This window comes from Rana temporaria, chromosome 4, assembly GCF_905171775.1.
Source record: "Rana temporaria chromosome 4, aRanTem1.1, whole genome shotgun sequence".
In the NCBI taxonomy this organism is placed as follows: Eukaryota; Metazoa; Chordata; class Amphibia; order Anura; family Ranidae; genus Rana; species Rana temporaria.
In genome coordinates, this window is record NC_053492.1 from 347988212 (window position 1) to 347998965 (window position 10754).

Below are 10754 nucleotides of genomic sequence, written 5' to 3' on the forward strand. Positions count from 1 at the left end.
AAGTGTTGCTATACTCTACAGTATGAAGCAACAGTACTGTTTTTTTTTTTTTTTTTAAGTCTCCTTAAACAGCAAACTTTTTTTTTTTTCATCCAGAAAAAAAGTTTATTAAAGCACAAGTATAAACTTGCATACATCAACATTACTCTCAGGTAGAAAAATAAGCATCAATGCATTACAAAATCTGGCAAAAACGAACCATACCACTGCACCATCCACATACATGTCATTAGTCAATCCCGGCCCCGCCCAGTCTCCACCTCCCAGTATATATGACCACCATATCTCGCATACCGAGCCCGGTACTTAAACAGCAAACTTTAAGACCTAGTCAGTACTTATGGTTATGTAATTTCCTCATTCTCCTCTCTCAGTGAATAAACTGTAACATTGTAACTTTGTAGAAAGACACAATGTGAGGGTATGTTCTGTATCAAACATCTGTGAACACAGCCAAAAAAAAGAGATACCAGATTTACATGATTGTGTCATCTCTAAACAAGCATCATAGTGGGAAAGATTACTGTGATCTTTGAGAAAGGTTATAAATACATGTAAATGTTATACCTAATCATTACTTAGGACACTTTCACACACATTGAAAAAAATATATTGGATATTATGTTCACTTAATATTGTTAAAAGGGAATATAGAACAGTACCCCTTCAAGAAGAGTGGGCAAAATCGGACTTTGAGGCTCGTGGAAGTATAAAAAAATATATATATTTTATTACATAAATTTACAAAATATACACTAACAATGGTATAATGGAATGCAACTGATAACAATCACAATACAACCATTCAGAACAAGAGAATAGTGAAAGAATCCTATTGAAGTCGCCTACGCGTTTCACCGTGGGGCTTCTTCAGGACGACATGAACAGGATTATTGCTACTATGTAGCCATGATTTTCACAATCTGTGAATAATACACATCATATTAGTACAGCATAAAAAATGATAATGATGATATTTACATAAAAGAAAAAATTCCTAAAACATATATCTTTATCAATTGATTAAAACCAGCGAAAAAACACACAATTTTTTGCAATACATATGGGTTACAACATGTTGCTACATCACCTGATACACAGCGGTGGATATAATCATCCAGGAAGATTCCAATGATAGATGAAATATATACCGATGGTAGTAGATAGTACAAAAAATATGTTTAGAGATCGATGATCTGATAAAGAGGGGGAGGAAAAAAGCAATAAGCGCATATTTACGCTAACAATATATGTATAACCTTAAGCATTATAATATACGCCTATATATATATATGTCTACATGCGTATATATGTCCATGGAGAAAAAAGAGAAGTAAAGAAAATAAAATAAATTGCAAAGTCTTACATCCTATAATATATAATAGGGCAACAAGTAAACCATGTTGATTGGAAACATACCGCAGGTCCAGGCCAAATATGTCAATAATGACATGAGCAAATACACATTACAGTCCCCAGGCAAAAGAAGACGTGTCGGGGATAGAGATGCAGGTAAACGAATCCCTATTCAGAGTGGAAAGGCAACACATGGATGCAAAGAAAAAAGGAAGAAAATGAGAGAAGAAAGGGGGAGAAAAGGTAATAAATAAAATAAATATATTGGAAGTCCACGTCAGGCGGAGACGTATCTAAATATTAGACAATGTCTTTGAACCATTACATATAGCAAATGCCAGACATAAATACCTTAAAAATCCACTAGGGGACCTAAAGCTGGGGCAAAAGACAGCTCACAGAGGCAAACATAAGGCCATCCATCAATAAAGGAACAGCATCTCCCATGTAACAGAGATCGTCTTGCAAACACCTCTGTGGACATATAATAAACAGAGCACCGTTTTCAATAGACATCCAGGGGATATGAAAATGGATTAGGGAGATTAAGGGCGGTCAGCAGGTACTTACTGTGTGCATGTAGCGTCCGTGTATGCCCCAGGGTCACAGCCTGTGCTGAGTACACAGCTGATCTGTACAGCTGGGTTTAAATACACTGGGGAATTGCATGCTGGCTTGATGACATCATCAGCAAGTGCCGTATGAATACATTGTGCTCCCTGAGAGTAGGAAGGGCTTGATTGGACAGCCCAAGTGGGAGGCACCAGGAGGCCAGAACCAGCCCTGATTGGCCAGATCTCGCCATATAGATAGAATGTAAGAACTGAATACAGCAGCCCAAGTGGGAGGCGCCAAGGAAGTGCACGAATCCCTGATTGGCCGGGTATCGCCGTGTATACAGGGGGGCAGGGCATGTATAGTTAGTATCATAGATACAAGGCAGACACTGTGGGCGTAAAAAGAGGCGTGTCAGGGTGTAACATAGAAGTATAGGTAAAGCAGCAGGCGGCTAAATATTAAGGGACATTCTGAGTCCCAGCAGCAAAAAAAAAAAAAGGAAGGAACTGTCCACATGTCCCAGCACCATACAGATGGCCAAAAACGGGTCAACCAATGAAAAAACGAGACGACCGCTCAACACAATACCATTTGGTAGTGTGTTCCTAAAACCCTGGTGATAAGAAACCACTGCTACAGTAAATCATTTTCTGGTCAAATAATAAGAATAAAGGCCAGGAAAAGCAAAGCATCCCCTATTTAGCACAGTGATGCTTGCAAAAACAATCCCATCAGCCCCACAACAACATAGCAGAGGGCAGAATAGATTCAAAGCAGCAGAGCTGCGACTGGAAGAGGGTGTCGGTAAATCACAAACATACATATGCCATCCTGGACCTGCAACTCAATTCTAAGGAATCATTGCTAATAAAGCAATAAAACTATGGCGTCAGGGGGACAAGAGACCCTTAGAATGGCGTAATACAGAAAAGTAAGAAGCGCAAAAGGAGACACAGCAATAGCACCTTCCAAATAGGCTAAAGCGATCTGGCAGAGCCAGGGTTATACCCCCCTATATAAAAGAAGCAAGAGTGAACAAAGAAAGAAAAATATCTCCATGGATTTGGTAGATATCAAAAAAGATTATATATTGTTTAGTAGGCTTACACATCCTGGATGCAGGATTCCACCACCGTGTACTGGGGGCCACGTAGATCACACAAATGTACCACACACATGCCAATGTTATACAGTAAGAGAAAAATACTTAATAATCTAAATTAAAAAACATACTTCCTGATGGGTATTAGATCAGAGTAGTTTTGGTATACTTTTGTCTATAGGCAAAGATATTAACTCCAAAAAAGGAGGGGTTATACCTATAGTATGAATGGAGTTCCCTCCCTCATATATCATTTGCACTTTTGAATGTTTCCCAAGATTCCAAACAAGCCATATACACAGACACGAGTATTCGTGACAGTGCAATGCCGTTTCTCCAAGGACTGTGGGGTGAGTTTGCAATGAGTGGAACCCCGTTGGCAAACTAGGCATTCCAGCTATATAGGTCAGATCTTTAGAAATGGTTTGAAGCTAATGGCTTCATTAAGACCTGGGAAATAATTGGCTCGGAGCCGATATATCCATTTAGCTTCACACTGTAGGACCTTCTGATCGAAGTTGCCCCCCCTTGGATCCTCAAACACACTTTCCAAGGCTGAGAACTTAAAGAGGGAAGGCTCATATTTGTGTCTAAACGCCACATGGTGGCCCATTGTGGTATTTAGCAACCCACTGGTGGCGTAATATACATGGTCCTTGATTCTCTTCCAGAAACACCGTATAGTCTTGCCAACATAAAAACTGCCGCATTGGCAGAAAATAATATAAATGACACCCTTCGTTTGGCAGTTAATATGCTGTGGTATCTTATGGTTCTGGCCGTTTGGTAATTGAATTGAGGAACCCTCCAAAATCATGTGACAAAAATTGCAGTTACCGCATTTAAATAAACCTGGATTCTCTGTTGTCATCTGGCCAGCTTTACAGTATCTGCTTCTGACCAAACGATCACGGATAGACGTGGCACGTCTATATGTGATTTCAGGCCTCTGGCCTATATACTTGGACAAAGTCTGGTCAGCTGTTAAAAGATACCAGTGTTTGTCCATGATGGCTCTTATCTGTTTGTATTGGTCTGAATAGGTGGTAATGAACCTGGTGGTGTCTGTTTTAGATTTTTTAGTGACCTTGGAGAGTATCTCATTCCTCTTTTTACCATTGACTCTGTTAAATGCCTTTTTAAGGCACGTTCTACTGTAGCCCCTATTGGACAATCTGGTATAGAGTAGATCTGCTTCCGCCTTAAATTTACTAGGATCAGAGCAATTGCGCCGCAAACGCAGATACTGTCCGTATGGTATACTCCAAACCAATGGTTTGCAGCGTGCAGGATAGTGTTTCCTGCTGTGGGTTTACGGAATAAGGAGGTATTAATCATGCCCCCTTCATTTACGTATATCAGAATGTCAAGGAACGCAATTTCCGAATGACTCGAACACATTGTAAATTTTAGGTTGTAATCATTGTGACTCAGTAGTTGCATAAAGGCCTGCAAATTTGTGGGACCTCCTGTCCAAAGTAACAGGACGTCAACTATATACCTGAACCAACCCAACACAGACGCAAGTCAACCAGTAGGTTCCTCAACAGAAAATAAATCTCGCTCCCACCCCCCCAGGTACAGGTTCGCGTATGATGATGCACAGGAAGTGCCCATTGCGACTCCCTGTACCTGGAGGAAGTGGGACCCGTCAAAAGAAAAAAAGTTTTTAGTCAAAATATGAGATAATAACTTCAGTACAACTGTGTTGAGTTGGTTCAGTTTAGGGCCCCTTTCGGCCAAAAAGTCAGCTATCACATCCTATCCACGGGCATGTGGTATTGAAGAATAAAGTGCCTCGACATCGATGGATACCAGCATACATCCAGGAGGTACATAAAGATCATCCAGAGCCCTGAGAAGATCAGGAGTATCCTGGATGTATGACGGTAAGGCAGCCACATGTGGTCTAAGATACTCGTCAATAAACTTGCTCGCCCTCTCTGTCTTGGAGCCCACTCCCGATACTATTGGACGTCCGGGGGGATGTAGCAAATTTTTGTGCGTTTTAGGCAATGCATAAAACGTAGGCATTCTAGGACAGGGAACCTGAATCCCCTCGAATATCACCTTGGTGATCAAGCCCTCGGAGAGGGCAAGCTGTATAATGTCATTGAATTGTTGGTTATACCTGACGACTAACTGTAACTGCAATTTTTGTCACATGTGTAGTAATCTGGTATAGTGTCCAACACAGAACCATAAGATCCAATGTACTGAAGTCAGAGAGTAAATTAGGTTGTTCCGCAGCAACTCACACAAGGTTCTCCAGAGAACGCATTTAATGGATCTTCCAATAACATACAAAGTCCACAGACGATACAAGAATCCAACAGAATAATGTTCATCATAGAGTGACAAGACAAGACTAGATTTTTTTGAATTCCAGCTTGAGTCCTTCAAATATTGGACTCACACTGGAAGGGGGGGGGGGGGTCAACCAAATGTTCCCATTGAATGAATATCCCACCAAGTCTAATTAACATTAATAAACACTTCCTTATGTAAGGAAGTACCAGGCCACACACCTAGGTCTTCTTAGATAAGATTAACACATCAAAGAGTCCTTTTGATACGTGTCGTTTGACCACTAACCCCTTTGATGTGTAACCTTGAATGCCTGTATGTAAACCTATATATACTGTGCCTTTCATATACCACAATATTTTACAATACCTACATATCTATATTAATATTACAACATATTCCCCCACTTGAGTCGGTTCTAACTACTAGAACTGACTCATAAATCAAACATTAAATGTCATTATGGTTTGAGGTATTGGATGCTTTACAACGGCTCACATGAAATATTAAGTTCAGATTGGTTACATCTCTCTTCACCAACCTCTAAAATATCCCCATGAAACAGTTATTAGATAATATAACTTTAGACCATGACTGGAAAAGGATTCAGTAAACATTCGTGGCCAGTATAGCTGTTAGGCCTCATTTCAAAGACTGCTCCTTGTTTTGTAAATCACATCACGATCTTGAATATTGTGCAAAACCGAGCTGATGTCACCGTCCATTCTGACTTCACATCTCTCACCATCTCACTGAAAGTAAAGCTTGGTATGTTTTGGGAGGTCCAATCCACATAAGTCCAGGATTCTCTCATCTCCAGGCTCAAAGTTTTCATTTTTAAAGATGCTTTTACACAAACACCAGCAATTCCTGAAATTCTTCCATCTTCCATCTTTGTAGTAAGAAGAACCATTAATGTATCAGCAGTCCCTTTCAAGGTCAAAAAGGTTTGGATCCGGACCGGCAGTAACAATTCTGTGCTGCAAACTATTTTCTTGCACTTGACACCTTCAATCATTCAAACCTTCAATATTCTGAATTTGTTGATTGCCAGCAACAATTTGCTTTCGTAATGTGCTGTAGGCCGACCCCTCGTTGCCTTTAATAGAGCTGTTTTGTATCATTCAGTCCATAATTCCACCAGAATGGTATACCAACATATATATATTCCCCCATGCGAGGGTTTCGATATTATCAGCTTGACATCAGTGTCTATCAGATCTTCTGTGCAGACAAATCAGCAGTGGAAATTCTTGCCAGTATTTTTTATGAAGAGTAGAAAGGTCTCTTTCATCCTTATGTGTCATAGCCTTCAGCATATTATAAATAACTGATTCAACAATGTTTCAAATCATGACTAGAGTGATGAATTTCACTCACCCCTCTTATAAATTTAGGAAAACCACCCAACCTACTATAATGCATGCTATGCCCAGCCATTTGTGCAACATCACCTCAGATGTAAATATATTGATATCAATATGCATTATTTCATATGTACAGATGTTATACAATTATTCTAGATTTAAATGCTTTGCTCTGGTTTTAAGATTAAGTTCAAGAAATAAAACATAATAAAAAAGCAAAATATATCGGGAAAGGGAGAAAATGAAAAAAAATAGGGCGTTGGGTAAGTCCATTGAAAATAAAATAAAAAAATTAAGAGAAAAAAAAAATTTGAATGTTCAAAAACAAAGTCCATTGCTTGATGAAAATTGAGAGAGTGTCCATGAATACTTTATAATTTCTTGTATAGTGATATTGTCCATTCAGTGTCTCTCCCCCACTAGTCAGCAATTACTCCTGCTTTTTACATGCGAACGCGTATCTCCAGCAATGCACTGTACCTGAAAGACAAAAAACTCTCAGACAAAATCTCATTAGCAAAGACCTTAAACAAAGAACTATTTACATGTTTACACTTTAAAGCTAATTCACCCCCACTGCTATAGAAGTGTCATTTTTATTCAAAAACAGATCTGTACCATTCAACTGTTCTAATAGTGTGTGATATTCTATTTTCATCTTATCATACTCAATCTTCAGGTGGTCATATTTCTGTTTTAACTGAGGAAATGGTATCCAGGTCCTTTTCTTATTATTATTTTGGTCAGCTCTGTTTTTCATGTTAATATCACCAATGTTTGACCCAGAGTTTCCCCTTTTGATGTGATCATTAGATACTATCTTCTGATCTTTCTGTTCAGTGTTTGTCCTAAACAATGTGGCTACATCAATTCTGACAGCTTGCTCATTTGACTTTCTCCATAAATGATCTGCTCTCAATAATATGTCTTTTAAATCGTGAGGATTCGGGGTAACCAATAAAATATTTTGTTTGATATCTTCATGCAAAGCATCTAGAAACATACTGATATGTATCGAGCCTCCACGCTCAAATGCAAGATTATTACCAACCAACAATTCCATAACCGTGTATATCCTGTGCGACAATTCATAGGGAGATTCACCTTGCATCTGCTCAATCTTCCCATGAATCGTAACATCAGAACGCACACCATACAAAACACATAATAACTCCAGTAATATGTCCCTTGTCCTCAGAGGCTGAAGACAGATCTGTTTGATTCTCATCCAAAGACCATTCCCTATAGAATGTTGCAAAACTCTTTCTACGTCAGATGGGTTGATATTGTACAAATCTATGACATTCTGCAAGTCACAAAACCATTTTAAAAATTTGTTTAAATCATGGCAGGGAACCATTCCTATTTCTTTAAGAACTGCATCCAGTTCTTTTGGTTTCAAATGCTTCATTACAAGCTGAACTTCACCTGTATTGTTATTGTTATTGTTATAAACCGTGGTGGTCACAGTGGGTGCGGCTGGCAATGAATTATCAGATTTAATATGAGGTTCTGTTTCATTTGATAGAAAGTTTGTATTTTGCTGCAGATTGCTTAATCCAAGATTTGTTGCACATCTGCATTCCTGAGATCTCTTCTCCAATTCCATTATTCTTAATTTTAATCTCTCATTTTCCTCTGATAATTCATCACAACGTTTAGATTTCTCAAGCAAAGCTCCACCAATGGTAACTGCATGCAATTTTAAATTTACTGTCTCAGTTTCTGATTGGTGTTGTAACCTCTTGCAAACCTTAAGGCTATTATCAACTGCACTCTGTAACTGCGCAATTTCCTCAACTTTATCATTCAAAGAACTTTCCATTTTTAAACAACAAGATAACAAGCCCTGCACAATACAACCTTTTCTTTTACTTTCTGAAATTTTGCTATCAAAAACACTTTCCTCTAAAAATTCCTTCATCATAGTCCACGTCTGCTTACATTTTTCTGGCATTTCATAAGGACCGCCATGACGCTTAATACATTTTAATACCCATCTGTTAACTTTATCAGAACTGACACTAGCTTCACACTGAGTAAGCATTTTGACTAAAGTACTAATAATTTAAGATAAAGGAAATATTTTACTCACCGCATTTGAAGCTTCACCTTGCCAGTTCCCGTCTTCTAGTACACGGCAGTCCCTTCTTTCTTCAGTTTCCAGTCTCCAGAGAATAATTCTGGGGTTCCAAACTTGTATAGTCTTGTATATCAGACTCTCTTATGTCACAACCAGACATTAGAGGTCACAGCACAGCTCTTGGGTCTCCATCAGACTTCTGTCCAACTTACAGGATTTTTCATCATCACCGACTTCTGTTACTAAGTCCTGAAAATGTGCTTCTGGTCTCTTGAACGGCACCAATGTAGTAATCTGGTATAGTGTCCAACACAGAACCATAAGATCCAATGTACTGAAGTCAGAGAGTAAATTAGGTTGTTCCGCAGCAACTCACACAAGGTTCTCCAGAGAACGCATTTAATGGATCTTCCAATAACATACAAAGTCCACAGACGATACAAGAATCCAACAGAATAATGTTCATCATAGAGTGACAAGACAAGACTAGATTTTTTTGAATTCCAGCTTGAGTCCTTCAAATATTGGACTCACACTGGAAGGGGGGGGGGGGTCAACCAAATGTTCCCATTGAATGAATATCCCACCAAGTCTAATTAACATTAATAAACACTTCCTTATGTAAGGAAGTACCAGGCCACACACCTAGGTCTTCTTAGATAAGATTAACACATCAAAGAGTCCTTTTGATACGTGTCGTTTGACCACTAACCCCTTTGATGTGTAACCTTGAATGCCTGTATGTAAACCTATATATACTGTGCCTTTCATATACCACAATATTTTACAATACCTACATATCTATATTAATATTACAACAACATGATTTTGGAGGGTTCCTCAATTCAATTACCAAACGGCCAGAACCATAAGATACCACAGCATATTAACTGCCAAACGAAGGGTGTCATTTATATTATTTTCTGCCAATGCGGCAGTTTTTATGTTGGCAAGACTATACGGTGTTTCTGGAAGAGAATCAAGGACCATGTATATTACGCCACCAGTGGGTTGCTAAATACCACAATGGGCCACCATGTGGCGTTTAGACACAAATATGAGCCTTCCCTCTTTAAGTTCTCAGCCTTGGAAAGTGTGTTTGAGGATCCAAGGGGGGGCAACTTCGATCAGAAGGTCCTACAGTGTGAAGCTAAATGGATATATCGGCTCCGAGCCAATTATTTCCCAGGTCTTAATGAAGCCATTAGCTTCAAACCATTTCTAAAGATCTGACCTATATAGCTGGAATGCCTAGTTTGCCAACGGGGTTCCACTCATTGCAAACTCACCCCACAGTCCTTGGAGAAACGGCATTGCACTGTCACGAATACTCGTGTCTGTGTATATGGCTTGTTTGGAATCTTGGGAAACATTCAAAAGTGCAAATGATATATGAGGGAGGGAACTCCATTCATACTATAGGTATAACCCCTCCTTTTTTGGAGTTAATATCTTTGCCTATAGACAAAAGTATACCAAAACTACTCTGATCTAATACCCATCAGGAAGTATGTTTTTTAATTTAGATTATTAAGTATTTTTCTCTTACTGTATAACATTGGCATGTGTGTGGTACATTTGTGTGATCTACGTGGCCCCCAGTACACGGTGGTGGAATCCTGCATCCAGGATGTATAAGCCTACTAAACAATATATAATCTTTTTTGATATCTACCAAATCCATGGAGATATTTTTCTTTCTTTGTTCACTCTTGCTTCTTTTATATAGGGGGGTATAACCCTGGCTCTGCCAGATCGCTTTAGCCTATTTGGAAGGTGCTATTGCTGTGTCTCCTTTTGCGCTTCTTACTTTTCTGTATTACGCCATTCTAAGGGTCTCTTGTCCCCCTGACGCCATAGTTTTATTGCTTTATTAGCAATGATTCCTTAGAATTGAGTTGCAGGTCCAGGATGGCATATGTATGTTTGTGATTTACCGACACCCTCTTCCAGTCGCAGCTCTGCTGCTTTGAATCTATTC

At 39.0% G+C, this 10754-nt stretch overlaps 1 long non-coding RNA gene across 1 annotated transcript; it reads right to left on the reverse strand.

Annotated features, from left to right (window-relative positions):
- Nucleotides 1-829: 829 nt before the first annotated feature.
- Nucleotides 830-1517, reverse strand: LOC120935418. The gene is made up of 3 exons (XR_005748470.1): nucleotides 1420-1517; nucleotides 1091-1196; nucleotides 830-923 (listed from the first exon to the last, which is right to left on the reverse strand). It is a non-coding gene; the product is annotated as an uncharacterized LOC120935418 (long non-coding RNA).
- Nucleotides 1518-10754: the final 9237 nt, after the last annotated feature.